The following is a 15,241-nucleotide window of genomic DNA, read 5'->3' as shown; positions in this document are numbered from 1 at the left end:
GGTTGGCTACAGGTTCAGAGGTTTAGTCCAGTATCATCAAGGTGGGAACATGGCAACATCCAGGCCGGCATGATACAGGAGAAGTTGAGACATCTTCATCTGAAGACAGTTAGTGGAAGAATAACTTACAGGCAGCTAGCAGTAGGGTCTTAAAACTCATGCCCACAGTGACCCACCTAATTTAACAAACACTGCCACTCCCAGGACTAAGCTTATACAAATTATCACAATTAAGAATGAAATGTGCATTTTCCTAACATATATGAGTACTGGCATTTATAAGAGAAGGAAATCTAATCACTGAATAGTATATTCAATCAAACATACTTAATGTGATTTTCAGAAAAGTAGAAACTAGAAAACTAGAACTACTTGGTCAAACATAATCTAATATAAATTTAAAGTAAATATGCATGTAAAATTTACTAAAATTAATCTATTTAAAATATAACTTGTCTGTTTTGTGTGCCATATTATGGATTTAAAAATGACATTTTATCACAACAAAATCAAAAATGAAAACAATTATATTTAGGTACCCTCTTGATTTAAATGGGCTCTTATTCACAAACTATACAGGTTGATAAACAATTCTGTAATACCAGAGCTTCCTTAGGTTTTATTATTTCAGTGTCATTTCCAGTTCTATGAATTTAATCACCACAAAAAGATAACTTTGACAGATTTGAAGCTAGGAAAACAATAAGTTTTATAATGTCTTCATGACTCCGGTATCCTTTGCCTGCATTTCAACCTTTCTTCATTACCTAAATATACCCTTTCTTGATCTTGTTAAATGTAATCCTCTTCCCTCCCCTACAGCTGTTTATACACACACACACACACACACACACACACACACCTATACTTACAGGCTTTGATTCACATATAAGAGCAAGCATTAACTATTCTCTTTTAACTTAGCAAACATTTTCTTATATAATTCATAATATTTTGAATTTTATTTGATTGAAAGTAAATTTAAAATTAAGCAACTATTGACCATTCTTACTTCAGTTTTCAGGTTAAAATTTTGCAGACATAATTTGTATTCTATATGAAGACATCATCAATTTAACATAGAAACATTGTTGTGTTGGAAACCTCTGTGCATAGTTACTTGAAAATGAACATTTTTTTCTGAAATATAACCCTATTCTTTACTTAGGAAACTTCTGACTAAATCACATATTATTTGATTATTGAGGATAAATTTATCAACAATTTGCAAACATTACTAACTAATGAAAAATTTGTTTTTGAACTTACTATTCTCATGTCTAATATACTTTTTAAAATCATTTCATATTTAAACCTTAAAATATTATATTTTATTATAAAATTCACGGGTACCCGAGAACCAGAGATTAAGTAGAATTTAATATAAAATCAACATGAAATAAGCCCTTGCCCATGTCTAAAAACAAAATTTAAAATACAAATTTCTTCTCAGATTTATTTTCTTCCTCTGTTTTCCGCTGCGAAATCTAACACCTATTGATTGACTTTAATAGTTGAACAGTATCATAATCCAGTTGTCAAAGCCTTTTTTCCTCAAATGAAAACATGGAGCTCATATTAAATTTGTGATATCTCCTTACTCTGCAGATGAAACTTCTGAGTAAGCATTCTGGAATAAGCCAGGAACATAGTTTTAACATAAAGGATCATATTAATATATCATTATAGGTGACCTCTTGCCCAAAAGATATGATTATAAAATTTAAACACAGTACAACCATCTGTCAAAAATATGAATATAATGATTTAACTTTCAAACTTATTGTGTTGAATTTGTATTGCAGGATATACAAATATCTTTAAGTTTCACATTAAATGTACTCAAAATGCAAAACCAAACAAACACGTTTGTATGGTATACTCGCAATGGTTGTAAAAAAACATAAATTGTATTCATTAGTAAAATATGATTTGATTTTTGCTATGTTAATTAAATTTTATAAGGCAAAGCACAGTCACAATATATCTTTTATGTTAGTTTTAAACTGATGCCATCTTATATCTTAAGAGACATGTAAAGTATTTTTGTAGTACATGTGAACTCTAAATTATTTGATAGCAAAAAGAAGAAAAGTAAAGCACTTTGCATGAAATTTCCAACTAGGCCAATTTGAGATGACCCCATGTGGTTCTAAAGGTTTGCTTTTGTTGGTATGATAGAAACAAAGTGAGAGACAATTTCAAACCGGTGTCTGTCCTTGCATCTTGCCATGAATCTGAATGCAAGTCTTTGTGGATTTTGTTTTGTGGATCTTATCACACTGCAAATTTGAATTCATTACAGACATTGAAAAATAACAGACATATCAAATCAAATAACTTTCTACGATATCTCAATGTTTGAAATGAGAATATATAACTTGAGCTTACTTTTGTTTGCGTATGCTCTTTTGAGTCCAAGTTTCACATATATTAGACTAGGCTTTACTCACTAGCTTAGGAGAGTCATAGTTTGTAAAATTTTCTTGCTTCAACCAGTCTTCCCATGTAATAGATTAGAGATACATACAGCTATATCTTGTTTACTATATCATCTTTTCAATTTATACAAATGAAAGATATGATTATGCTATATTAGTAATCTAGAAATTCAGGTAGTATGTAGGATATGTGGTAAAAATGCAATTTATATAAAAAAGTTAAAAACAAATTGTGAATTTCATCCCATGGATATATATATATATAATATATATGATATATATATATGGTAAGTATCAAGAAAAATTAGAACAGTAATACCTATATTATAAATATATTGCTGACAATAACTGTTTCTCCAATTCCATAACAATTACAATTTTATATTATTAAGAGACAAGTAACTTTGTTTAAACAAATATTTAGTATAAAAATTGATGTATGTAAATGATGACTAATGAAACACTGTGTCTCTGTATGTAGTCATATAAAAAATTTTGGTTCCTTATAAAGCTAACAAACTGTCTGATCAGCTCTGTCTGTGTTATAATGTATTATGAATATGCCAGCAAGAATAGTGATCCACCAGGCATGATGGCCCAGCGTTAAAATCTCACTGCTCAGAAGCCTTCAACAGAAATATTAAAAGTTCAAAGCTAAACTGTAAATTACATTACAAGTTTATGTCATAAGACCTTATTTATAAGACCAAATAAGAAAGAGGGAGAAAGAGAAGAGAGAAATGTAAAATAACTTATTAATTTTAGTAAGTGATAAATAGGCTTTTCAGGTTAATGTGAAATGCAAATGAAACCTGGTCCTGCCACATCTCTAAATATCTCATCATTATCATAAAAATATTTGAGACTAATTACATGCCAACAACTTGACATTTGAGTAACATTTTCATATAGGAAATAGTACAAATTTTACCTTACAATTCAGTCTATGAAGATTTGATGGTAGATTTCTTCTTAGGTATTGAAGTTGTTGAGCATTAGGTATTAGTGGCTGAGTCCTACACAAAAAAGAAAAATGAAAAGCAAAGGGAAACATGAAAAACCTTAGGAAAAGAAAACTAAGCTCTCACTACATGTACTTACATATTTTCTACTAAAATGAAATTCATTATTTTACAAATGATAGATGCATGGCTTTAGATAGCCAACTTTTAGAAGTAATTTAAATATGTAGCTTGATAGATTTATTTCAGTACTGGAAAGTAATTCAAGAGCTGTGTGTGCCTCTCTCTCTCTCTCTCTCTCTCTCTCTGTGTGTGTGTGTGTGTGTGTGTGTGTGTGTGTGTGTGTGTGTGTGTGTGTAAGGAATTGTACAACTGAGGTACGGCTTAGCTTAATATATCTTTATAGAATAATTTTTTAAAGGATACAATGAAAAGGGAAAAGAGTACAGATGTGAGAATGGTATCCTGAATGAAAAGGCTTAAACTTGTAGACTTACTTAGATTGTGTACTATGCAATGGCAAAAGGGAATCTCAGGTGTTACATATTCATTTACTTAGTTTCATTATCCTATTCAGTGTTACTTTATCTGATCAACACTTGTATTTGTTGTGTGCAAATGGAGACAATATATGACATTGTACCTAATATCGAGTCAATTTAATGATATCATTCTCATTACAGACTTTAAAATAGTGTTTATAATAAGGATCACAATGATCATTGCTTTAGAAGAATATTAATTCCGCAACATGGTAGTTTGGGAAAGGTTCATATCCAAAGAACTTCTGTGTGATCTTGATAGAAAGCAGAGACGTTGCACACTGGATTACAGACAAGCCTGCAGCACAAACCCTTAGTCCCAAACAATGAGGGTAAAGTTCCCTTTAGAAGGGAGCAGTCATATTTGAAAGTGATGTCTAATTGATGGCTGAACAAACTGACAAATCAGAGAAAAATGCAACAAAGTAAGTCACAGTTAGGGTACACTCAACTCTCACAAGGGAAAAAAAGAAAGGAAAGTCTACTTTAGAGCAGCATAGGGTGAAAGTGTGTGTGTTTGTGTGTGTGTATGAGAGAGAGAGAGAGAGAGAGAGAGAGAGAGAGAGAGAGAGTCAGAGAGACAGAGAGACACAGAGACAGAGAGACAGAGAGACAGAGACAGAGACAGAGACAGAGAGACAGATACAGAGAGAGACAGAGACAGAGAGATAGAGACAGAGACAGAGAAAGGGAGGAGAGGAGAAAGGGGAAGTAGGAGGGGAGTGGGGAGGGGAGCAATAATTTTAGCAGGGCAGTTTTAAAAAGACAACAAGGTAGATACCAGTGAAGATAGAAGAGATTACAGAATGAGAAGAAGCCAGAAGATTCAAACATATTGCCAAAATTATTATGAAGCCATGCAGCAGAGCAATTCAGTGAGAAGCTGAAAGAGGCACGTTATGAGGGAAATCAGTTAACTTGAAGAGGAGTGAGCCAGAACTCTTGAGTTGAACCAGCCAGCCAGAAGTGAGCAGGAACTAGAAAGGTTGAGCATATTCAGCATAGGCTTCTGAGATGACAATTTCCTCTGGTGGATAAAATTTATATTTACACATGATTTGTTTTCAATTATTTACTTATCTTTCACTCTGAAGATAATGGAATATTAAATGCTAGAATGAAATTCCAGAAACAGACATGCCACGGCTGCCAGAGCAGCAGGAAAGCTGACTGTAGATTTCTATCTCTCTGCTTCAAATCCAGTCACCCAGTCTAATAAACAACGCCGTGGGAGAATACCTTCTGCTCTTTCCATTTCCTCTCTGAGGCTATCATCACAAAGATCTCCTCCTCTAACCTACCTTGCTCCCAACTCATCTATTATTCCAGTTTCCAACATCAGCAGACATTCCCTGGGAACATCCAGCTGAGCAGGTCAAGGAAAGAAATAACCTACCTGAAGAACTTTACCACCTCCACATATTCACAAAAGCCTATTGCCCAGTTTTTTCCCTAGCTCTGCAACAGAACCTCTGCTACAGCATTCCTTCCCTTATGCCCACATTGACTATACGCCCCATAATTCTTCCCCTACTAAATTCCCTACTTCCACAAATTTCAAATCCCAGCCACAGATTTCATCAGGCCTTCCATGCTAACCCAATTTTTCAACTTCATCCAGATTATCACCATTCCCCAATCTTGGAAGATCATTCATGACTCTAAAGTAGACCTTCTGTGATGCTCTCTTCACTCACTGTCACCATTCCAAGGAAATCAAGTGAGTATATCCTGGTAAGACATTTTGCTTTTCAACATCATATGAACCTCCTCAGGAACCTAACCTATTCCTATTCCTGTGTCAGATCCTAATACCCAGAAATACAATGTGCTTGGAAATCCCATTCATCACAGTTATCAGGTTCGTTAAAACTATCTTTGCAGGCAATATACAGCCAGCAATCTCCGCTAAAACTAGAGAGAATACAAAAAACAAGAAACAAGACACCCACTCAACAAAGATATTTGCTCATTGAACTAGAATCTTCCCATCTGAACTAGATATTAGCTCATAGAACTAAGACGATCCCATCTGTGAGGTGCCAATGTGAAAACAATAACAGCCAAGACAATAGAACTCCACCTCAGCTCAGCAATCCTACCATAGTAGCCCCTGAATATTTCACCATGTTCAAAATGCAAGAAAAGACCTTAAAACATCCTGTGTGAATATGATAGAGCTCCTTAAAGTGGAAATGAATAAATTCCTTAAAGAAATCCAGGAAAGGAACCTGAAGGAAACAGACCGGATAAACAGCTCTTTGCACCCAAATCCCGTGGGAGGGAGAGCTAAACCTTCAGAGAGGCAGACAAGCCTGGGAAACCAGAAGAGACTGCACTCTCCACACACATCTCGGACGCCAGAGGAAAACACCAAATGCCATCTGGAGCCCTGGTGCACTGAAGCTCCCGGAAACGGCGGCACAGATCTTCCTGGTTGCTGCCACTGCAGAGAGCTTGTGGGCAGCACCAAGTGAGCGAACTTGAGCCTCGGGACCACAGGTAAGACCAAATTTTCTGCTGCAAGTGACCTGTCAGGTGAACTCAAGACACAGACCCACAGGAACAGCTGAAGATCTGTAGTGAGGAAAAACTACACGCCCGAAAGCAGAACACTCTGTCGTCATAACAGGCTGAAAGAAAACAGGAAAACAGGTCTACAGCACTCCTGACACACAGGCTTATAGGGCAGTCTAGCCACTGTCAGAAATAGCAGAACAAAGTAACAATAGAGATAATCTGATGGCGAGAGGCAAGCACAAGAACCCAAGCAACAGAAACCAATACTACATGGCACCATCGGAGCCCAATTCTCCCATCAAAACAAACATGGAATATCCAAACACACCAGAAAAGCAAGACCTAGTTTCAAAATCATATTTGATCATGATGCTGGAGGACTTCAAGAAAGACGTGAAGAACTCCCTTAGAGAACAAGTAGAAGCCTACAGAGAGGAATCGCAAAAATGCCTGAAACAATTCCAGGAAAACATAAATAAACAAGTAGAAACCCATAGAGAGGAGACACAAAAATCCCTGAAAGAATTCCAGGAAAACACAATCAAACAGTTGAAGGAATTAAAAATGGAAATAGAAGCAATCAAGAAAGAACACATGGAAACAACCCTGGATATAGAAAACCAAAAGAAGAGACAAGGAGCTGTAGATACAAGCTTCACCAACAGAATACAAGAGATGGAAGAGAGAATCTCGGGAGCAGAAGATTCCATAGAAATCATTGACTCAACTGTCAAAGATAATGTAAAGCGGAAAAAGCTACTGGTCCAAAACATACAGGAAATCCAGGACGCAATGAGAAGATCAAACCTAAGGATAATAGGTATAGAAGAGAGTGAAGACTCCCAGCTCAAAGGACCAGTAAATATCTTCAACAAAATCATAGAAGAAAACTTCCCTAACCTAAAAAAAGAGATACCCATAGGCATACAAGAAGCCTACAGAACTCCAAATAGATTGGACCAGAAAAGAAACACCTCCCGTCACATAATAGTCAAAACACCAAATGCACAAAATAAAGAAAGAATATTAAAAGCAGTAAGGGAAAAAGGTCAAGTAACATATAAAGGCAGACCTATCAGAATCACACCAGACTTTTCGCCAGAAACTATGAAGGCCAGAAGATCCTGGACTGATGTCATACAGACCCTAAGAGAACACAAATGCCACCCAGGTTACTGTATCCTACAGAACTCTCAATTAACATAGATGGAGAAACCAAGATATTCCATGACAAAACCAAATTTACACAATATCTTTCTACAAATCCAGCACTACAAAGGATAATAAATGGTAAAGCCCAACATAAGGAGGCAAGCTATACCCTAGAAGAAACAAGAAACTAATCGTCTTGGCAACAAAACAAAGAGAAGAAAAGCACACAAACATAACCTCACATCCAAATATGAATATAACGGGAAGCAATAATCACTATTCCTTAATATCTCTCAACATCAATGGCCTCAACTCCCCAATAAAAAGACATAGATTAACAAACTGTATACGCAACGAGGACCCTGCATTCTGCTGCCTACAGGAAACACACCTCAGAGACAAAGACAGACACTACCTCAGAGTGAAAGGCTGGAAAACAACTTTCCAAGCAAATGGTCGGAAGAAGCAAGCTGGAGTAGCCATTCTAATATCAGATAAAATCAATTTTCAACTAAAAGTCATCAAAAAAGATAAGGAAGGACATTTCATATTCATCAAAGGAAAAATCCACAAAGATGAACTCTCAATCCTAAATATCTATGCCGCAAATACAAGGGCACCTACATACGTAAAAGAAAGCTTACTAAATCTCAAAACACACATTTCACCTCACACAATATAGCAGGATATTTCAACTCCCCACTCTCATCAATGGACAGATCATGGAAACAGAAATTAAACAGAGACGTAGACAGACTAAGAGAGGTCATGAGCCACATGGACTTAACAGATATTTATAGAACATTCTATCCTAAAGCAAAAGGATATACCTTCTTCTCAGCGCCTCATGGTACTTTCTCCAAAATTGACCATATAATTGGTCAAAAAACGGGCCTCAACAGGTACAGAAAGATAGAAATAATCCCATGCGTGCTATCGGACCACCACGGCCTAAAACTGGTCTTCAATAACAATAAGGGAAGAATGCCCACATATATGTGGAAATTGAACAATGCTCTCCTCAATGATAACCTGGTCAAGGAAGAAATATAGAAAAAAATTAAAGACTTTTTAGAATTTAATGTAATTGAAGGTACATCATACCCAAACTTATGGGACACAATGAAAGCTGTGCTAAGAGGAATGCTCATAGCGCTGAGTGCCTGCAGAAAGAAACAGGAAAGAGTATATGTCAGCAGCTGACAGCACACCTAAAAGCTCTAGAACAAAAAGAAGCAAATACACCCAGGAGGAGTAGAAGGCAGGAAATAATCCAACTCAGAGCTGAAATCAACCAAGTAGAAACAAAAAGGACCATAGAAAGAATCAACAGAACCAAAAGTTGGTTCTTTGAGAAAATCAACAAGATAGATAAACCCTTAGCCAGACTAACGAGAGGAAACAGAGAGTGTGTCCAAATTAACAAAATCAGAAATGAAAAGGGAGACATAACTACAGATTCAGAGGAAATTCAAAAAATCATCAGATCTTATTATAAAAACCTATATTCAAAAAAACTTGAAAATCTACAGGAAATGGACAATTTCCTAGACAAATACCAGGTACCGAAGTTAAATCAGGAACAGATAAACAAGTTAAACAACCCCATAACTCCTAAGGAAATAGAAGCAGTCATTAAATGTCTCCCAACCAAAAGGAGCCCAGGTCCAGACGGGTTTAGTGCAGAATTCTATCAGATCTTCATAGAAGACCTCATACAAATATTATCCAAACTATTCCACAAAATTGAAACAGATGGAGCACTACCGAATTCCTTCTATGAAGCCACAATTACTCTTATACCTAAACCACACAAAGAACCAACAAAGAAAGAGAACTTCAGACCAATTTCTATTATGAATATCGGCGCAAAAATACTCAATAAAATTCTGGCAAACCAAATACAAGAGCACATCAAAATGATCATCCACCATGATCAAGTAGGCTTCATCCCAGGCATGCAGGGATGGTTTAATATACGGAAAACCATCAACGTGATCCATTATATAAACAAACTGAAAGAACAAAATCACATGATCATTTCATTAGATGCTGAGAAAGCATTTGACAAAATTCAACACCCTTTCATGATAAAAGTCCTGGAAAGAATAGGAATTCAAGGCCCATACCTAAACAGAGTAAAGGCCATATACAGCAAACCAGTTGCTAACATTAAACTAAATGGAGAGAAACTTGAAGCAATCCCACTAAAATCAGGGACTAGACAAGGCTGCCCACTCTCTCCCTACTTATTCAATATCGTTCTTGAAGTTCTTGCCAGAGCAATCAGACAACAAAAGGAGGTCAAGTGGATACAGATCTGAAAAGAAGAAGTCAAAATATCACTATTTGCAGATGATATGATAGTATATTTAAGTGATCCCAAAAGTTCCAGCAGAGAACTACTAAAGCTGATAAACAACTTCAGCAAAGTGGCTGGGTATAAAATTAACTCAATCAGTAGCCTTCCTCTACACAAAAGAGAAACAAGCCTAGAAAGAAATTAGGGAAACGACACCCTTCATAATAGACCCAAATAATGTAAAGTACCTCGGTGTGACTTTAACCAAGCAAGTAAAAGATTTGTACAATAAGAACTTCAAGACTCTGAAGAAAGAAATTGAAGAAGACCTCAGAAGATAGAAAGATCTTCCATGCTCATGGATTGGCAGGATTAATATAGTAAAAATGGCCATTTTACCAAAAGCGATCTACAGATTCAATGCAATCCCCATCAAAACACCAATCCAATTCTTCAAAGAGTTAGACAGAACAATTTGCAAATTCATCTGGAATAACAAATAACCCAGGATAGCTAAAACTATCCTCAACAATAAAAGGACTTCAGGGGGAATCACTATCCCTGAACTCAAGCAGTATTACAGAGCAATAGTGATAAAAACTGCATGGTATTGGTACAGAGACAGACAGATAGACCAATGGAATAGAATTGAAGACCCAGAAATGAACCCACACACCTATGGTCACTTGATTTTTGACAAAGGAGCCAAAACCATCCAATGGAAAAAAGATAGTATTTTCAGGATATGGTGCTGGTTCAACTGGAGGTCAACATGTAGAAGATTGCAGATCGATCCATGCTTATCACCCTGTACAAAGCTTAAGTCCAAGTGGATCAAGGACCTCCACATCAAACCAGACACACTCAAACTAATAGAAGAAAAACTAGGGAAGCTTCTGGAACACATGGGCACTGGAAAAAATTTCCTGAACAAAACCCCAATGGCTTATACTCTAAGATCAAGAATCGACAAATGGGATCTCATAAAACTGCAAAGCTTCTGTAAGGCAAAGGACACTGTGGTTAGGACAAAACTGCAACCAACAAATTGGGAAAAGATCTTTACCAATCCTACAACAGATAGAGGCCTTATATCCAAAATATACAAAGAACTCAAGAAGTTAGACTGCAGGGAGACAAATAACCCTATTAAAAAATGGGGTTCAGAGCTAAACGAACAATTCACAGCTGAGGAATGCCAAATGGCTGAGAAACACCTAAAGAAATGTTCAACATCTTTAGTCATAAGGGAAATACAAATCAAAACAACCCTGAGATTTCACCTCACACCAGTGAGAATGGCTAAGATCAAAAACTCAGGTGACAGCAAATGCTGGCAAGGAAGCGGAGAAAGAGGAACACTCCTCCATTGTTGGTGGGACTGCAGACTGGTACAACCATTCTGGAAATCAGTCTGGAGGTTCCTCAGAAAATTGGACATTGAACTGCCTGAGGATCCAGCTATACCTCTCTTGGGCATATACCCAAAAGATGCCCCAACATATAAAAAAGACACGTGCTCCACTATGTTCATCGCAGCCTTATTTATAATAGCCAGAAGCTGGAAAGAACCCAGATGCCCTTCAACAGAGGAATGGATACAGAAAATGTGGTACATCTACACAATGGAATATTACTCAGCTATAAAAAAAAACGATTTTATGAAATTCTTAGGCAAATGGTTGGACCTGGAAAATATCATCCTGAGTGAGCTAACCCAATCACAGAAAGACATACATGGTATTCACTCATTGATAAGTGGCTATTAGCCAAATGCTTGAATTACCCTAGATGCCTAGAACAAATGAAACTCAAGACGGATGATCAAAATGTGAATGCTTCACTCCTTCTTTAAAAGGGGAACAAGATTACCCTTGGCAGGGTATAGAGAGGCAAAGATTAAAACAGAGACTGAAGGAACTCCCATCAGAGCCTGCCCCACATGTGGCCCATACATATACAGCCACCCATATAGACAAGATGGATGAAGCAAAGAAGTGCAGACCGACAGGAGCCGGATGTAGATCGCTCCTGAGAGACACAGTCAGAATACAGCAAACACAGAGTCGAATGCCAGCATCAAACCACTGAACTGAGAATAGGACCCCAGTTGAAGGAATCAGAGAAAGAACTGGAAGAGCTTGAAGGGGCTCGCGACCCCCTATGTACAACAATGCCAAGCAACCAGAGCTTCCAGGGACTAAGCCACTACCTAAAGACTATACATGGACTGACCCTGGACTCTGACCTCATAGGTAGCAATGAATATCCTAGTAAGAGCACCAGTGGAAGGGGAAGCCCTGGGTCCTGCTAAGACTGAACCCCCAGTGAACTAGACTGTTGGGGGGAGGGCGGCAATGGGGGGAGGGTTGGGAGGGAAACACCCATAAGGAAGGGGAGGGGGGAGGGGGATGTTTGCCCGGATACCGGGAAAGGGAATAACACTCGAAATGTATATAAGAAATACTCAAGTTAATACAGAAAAAAAAAAAAAAAGAAATACAGGAAAACAGAGTGGAAGAAAAAAAATCAATAAAACTTTTCAAGGCTGTAGCATGGAATCAATAAAGAAAAAAACTAAACTGTAGAAAGTGTATAAATACAAATATTTATATATAGATATATATATATAGATATATGAATTAAGACAGAAACTATAGAGGCAAGGTTCACCAAGAGATTAAGAGAGATGGAAGAGTAATTCTCCAACATTGAAAACATGGAGGAAGAAATAAGTGCATTGCATAAAGAGGGTGCTAAACCTAAACACCTCCTGACAGAAAATGTTCAGGAGGTCTGGGAGCCTATGAGAAGGTAAGAATCAAGAACAATAGGGATATTGGAAGGAGAAAAATTCCAGCAAAACTTGCCAGAAAATATTTTCAATAAAGTCATAGGAAAAAAATCCTAACATAAAAAAAGAGAAACAGCAATAAACATAAGAATGAAATATTACCAAACAAGTTGGACCAGAAAGGAAGTTCCCTTGGCATATAACAACTAAAATATTAAATGTACAGAATGAAGAAAGAATATTGAAAGCTGCAAGGGAAATACCATGAAGTAACATGTAAATGAAGGCCTATTAGAATTACGACTGATTTTGATCAATGGAGACTCTGAAATCCAGAATCACATAAACAGGTAGGCTATAGAGTAAAAGAGACCATAGAAACCTGTCTAGTCTACTATGTCCAGCAAAACTTTCAATCAATATACCTGGAAAAAATTAGACATTCCATGATAAAAACAAATTATATGAATACAGCGCTAATGTCGGTGCTAGAAATAAAACTCTACTCTGAAGAGGTAAACTACAACAATGAAAACATAGATATTAAGTAATCTTGCAATTAAAAAAACAAAAGAAAGGACACACACACACACAAAGACACACCAACACACCATAACTACCACTACCACTACCACCAAAAAATAGTAGGAATAAATAACCATTGGTCATTGATAACTCTCAATATTAATTTCCTAATAAAACAGAGACACTAATAGAATGGGTTCTTCTGATGCATCCAAAAAACAAACCAAGGATAAATATCTCAGGGTAAAATTTTGGAAAACCACATTCCAAACAAATGGTGTATTCATTTTTATATTTGCAAAATAGACTTCAGACCAAATTAATCATCAGAGACATGGAGAGACACTATATAATCACCAGAGAAAAAGTCAACTAAGAAAACATTTGGACTCCTAACAGCTATGCACCAAAAACAAAGGCAAAATTAAAATAATTTTTTGTTTCCTTTTTGACCATCACAGATCCCAGCTGGGTGACAACAGAAATAATAAAAAGCTTACAAACTCATGGAAACTGGACAACTCTAATGTCAGCAAGCAAAGAGTCATGACAGAAATTAAGAAATTAAAGGAGGTATCTCTTTTGGCATTTCTAGTTTTAATATAGAGCTTTAGTATTAAAGGCAGCATGTATTAGAGTAAAAAATACATTGATAAACAAAATGGAATTGAAAACCCTGATATAAATCCATACACCTATGGACACCTGCTTCTTGATAATGAATCCAGAGATACACCCTGAGAATATAAGTTTCTTCAAAAAATGGTGCTGATCAAAATGGATGTCTACATGTAGAAGACAACAAATAGGTACATACTTGTCATCCTATACAAAGCTTAACCCCAAGTAAAATAAAACATTCAATATAAAATCAGATACACTGAACTTTAGTTAAAAAAAAGTGGGGTGATTTGTGTTTCTTTGATGAACCAGACGACTAGATCTTGTTTTTCGACTCTGTCTTTTCAATGTCTGTCTTTTTTTTTTTAATTGGGGAATTGAAACTAGATATCGAGAGTTATCAATTACCAATGGTTGTTGATTACTCTTATTTTGTTGATGCTGCTGCTGATGGTGGTGGTTGTGAGGTGTGTCTGTGTGTTTGTGTGTGTGTGTGTGTGTGTACATCTGTCTGTGTGTCAGTGTGTGTGTGTCTGTGTGTGTATCTGTGTATCTGTGTGTCTGTGTGTGTGTCTCTGTGTATATGTATGTGTGTATGTATGTGTGCTCTTCTTTTGAAGTTTTTGTTCTGAGACTATTTTTTCCCTGTGTTTTCATGTCTATTGTTTACACTTTAGGTTCTACTTTTATTTCTAGCACCTTCTTTAAAACTAGATTTGTAGATTGATATTGACTAATTTTTTATTATGAAATGTCTAATTTTCTCTGTGTTGTTGATTGAAAGTTTTGCTGGGGATAGTTGTTTATGCTAATATATACTTATTGGAACAAGAACATTCTGAAGAGAATACCATTAGTGCAGACACACTAAAGTCAACAATAAATCGAACCTTATTTAACAAAACACTTCTTTATAGCAAAGAGTTCGGTCATTTGGAAAAGGTGAGACCTTACAGAATTGGTAAAAATTTTTCCCATTTCCAAATCTGATAGAGTGCTAAAGTGGAAAATATATAAACAATTCAAGAAACTTGATTTAGAAAAAAAAAACAAACAAATATCCAATGTAGCAATGGAGTACAGGTCTAAAAAGGGAATTTTCAATAGAGGCTGCTCAAATGGTGAGAAACAATTTTTAAAAAAATGTCTATTATTCTTAGAACCAGGGGAATGCAAATCAAAGTGACTTTGAGCTTTCATCTACACCTGTATGGCCGATAGCTAATATCAATAACGGAAGAGACAGCTGATGCTTGCAAGGAGTGGATTAAGGAAAACATTCACTCACAGGTGGTCCGAGTCCATTCTTACACATCCGCAATGGATATCAGTATGTTTGTTTCTCAGAAATATGGGACTTGTTCTACGTCGTCAAGATCCAG

General features: G+C 36.3%; 1 protein-coding gene across 6 annotated transcripts in view; it reads right to left on the bottom strand.

Annotated features, from left to right (window-relative positions):
* Cdh18 (cadherin 18) overlaps positions 1-15,241 on the bottom strand; it is a 1,002,040-nt gene that overhangs the window by 705,343 nt on the left and 281,456 nt on the right. For 3 of the 6 annotated variants that reach the window (XM_017591202.3, XM_017591200.3, XM_039102209.2), the window contains one exon: positions 3,373-3,457. The gene's annotated coding sequence lies outside the window, so the exon portion shown is untranslated. The remainder of the gene's footprint in view (positions 1-3,372; positions 3,458-15,241) is intronic. The other 3 variants (XM_017591201.3, XM_063281746.1, XM_039102210.2) reach the window with 1 other exon arrangement.

This window comes from Rattus norvegicus, chromosome 2 (genome assembly GCF_036323735.1).
Source record: "Rattus norvegicus strain BN/NHsdMcwi chromosome 2, GRCr8, whole genome shotgun sequence".
In the NCBI taxonomy this organism is placed as follows: Eukaryota; Metazoa; Chordata; class Mammalia; order Rodentia; family Muridae; genus Rattus; species Rattus norvegicus.
This window is presented reverse-complemented; position numbering and strand designations above follow the sequence as displayed.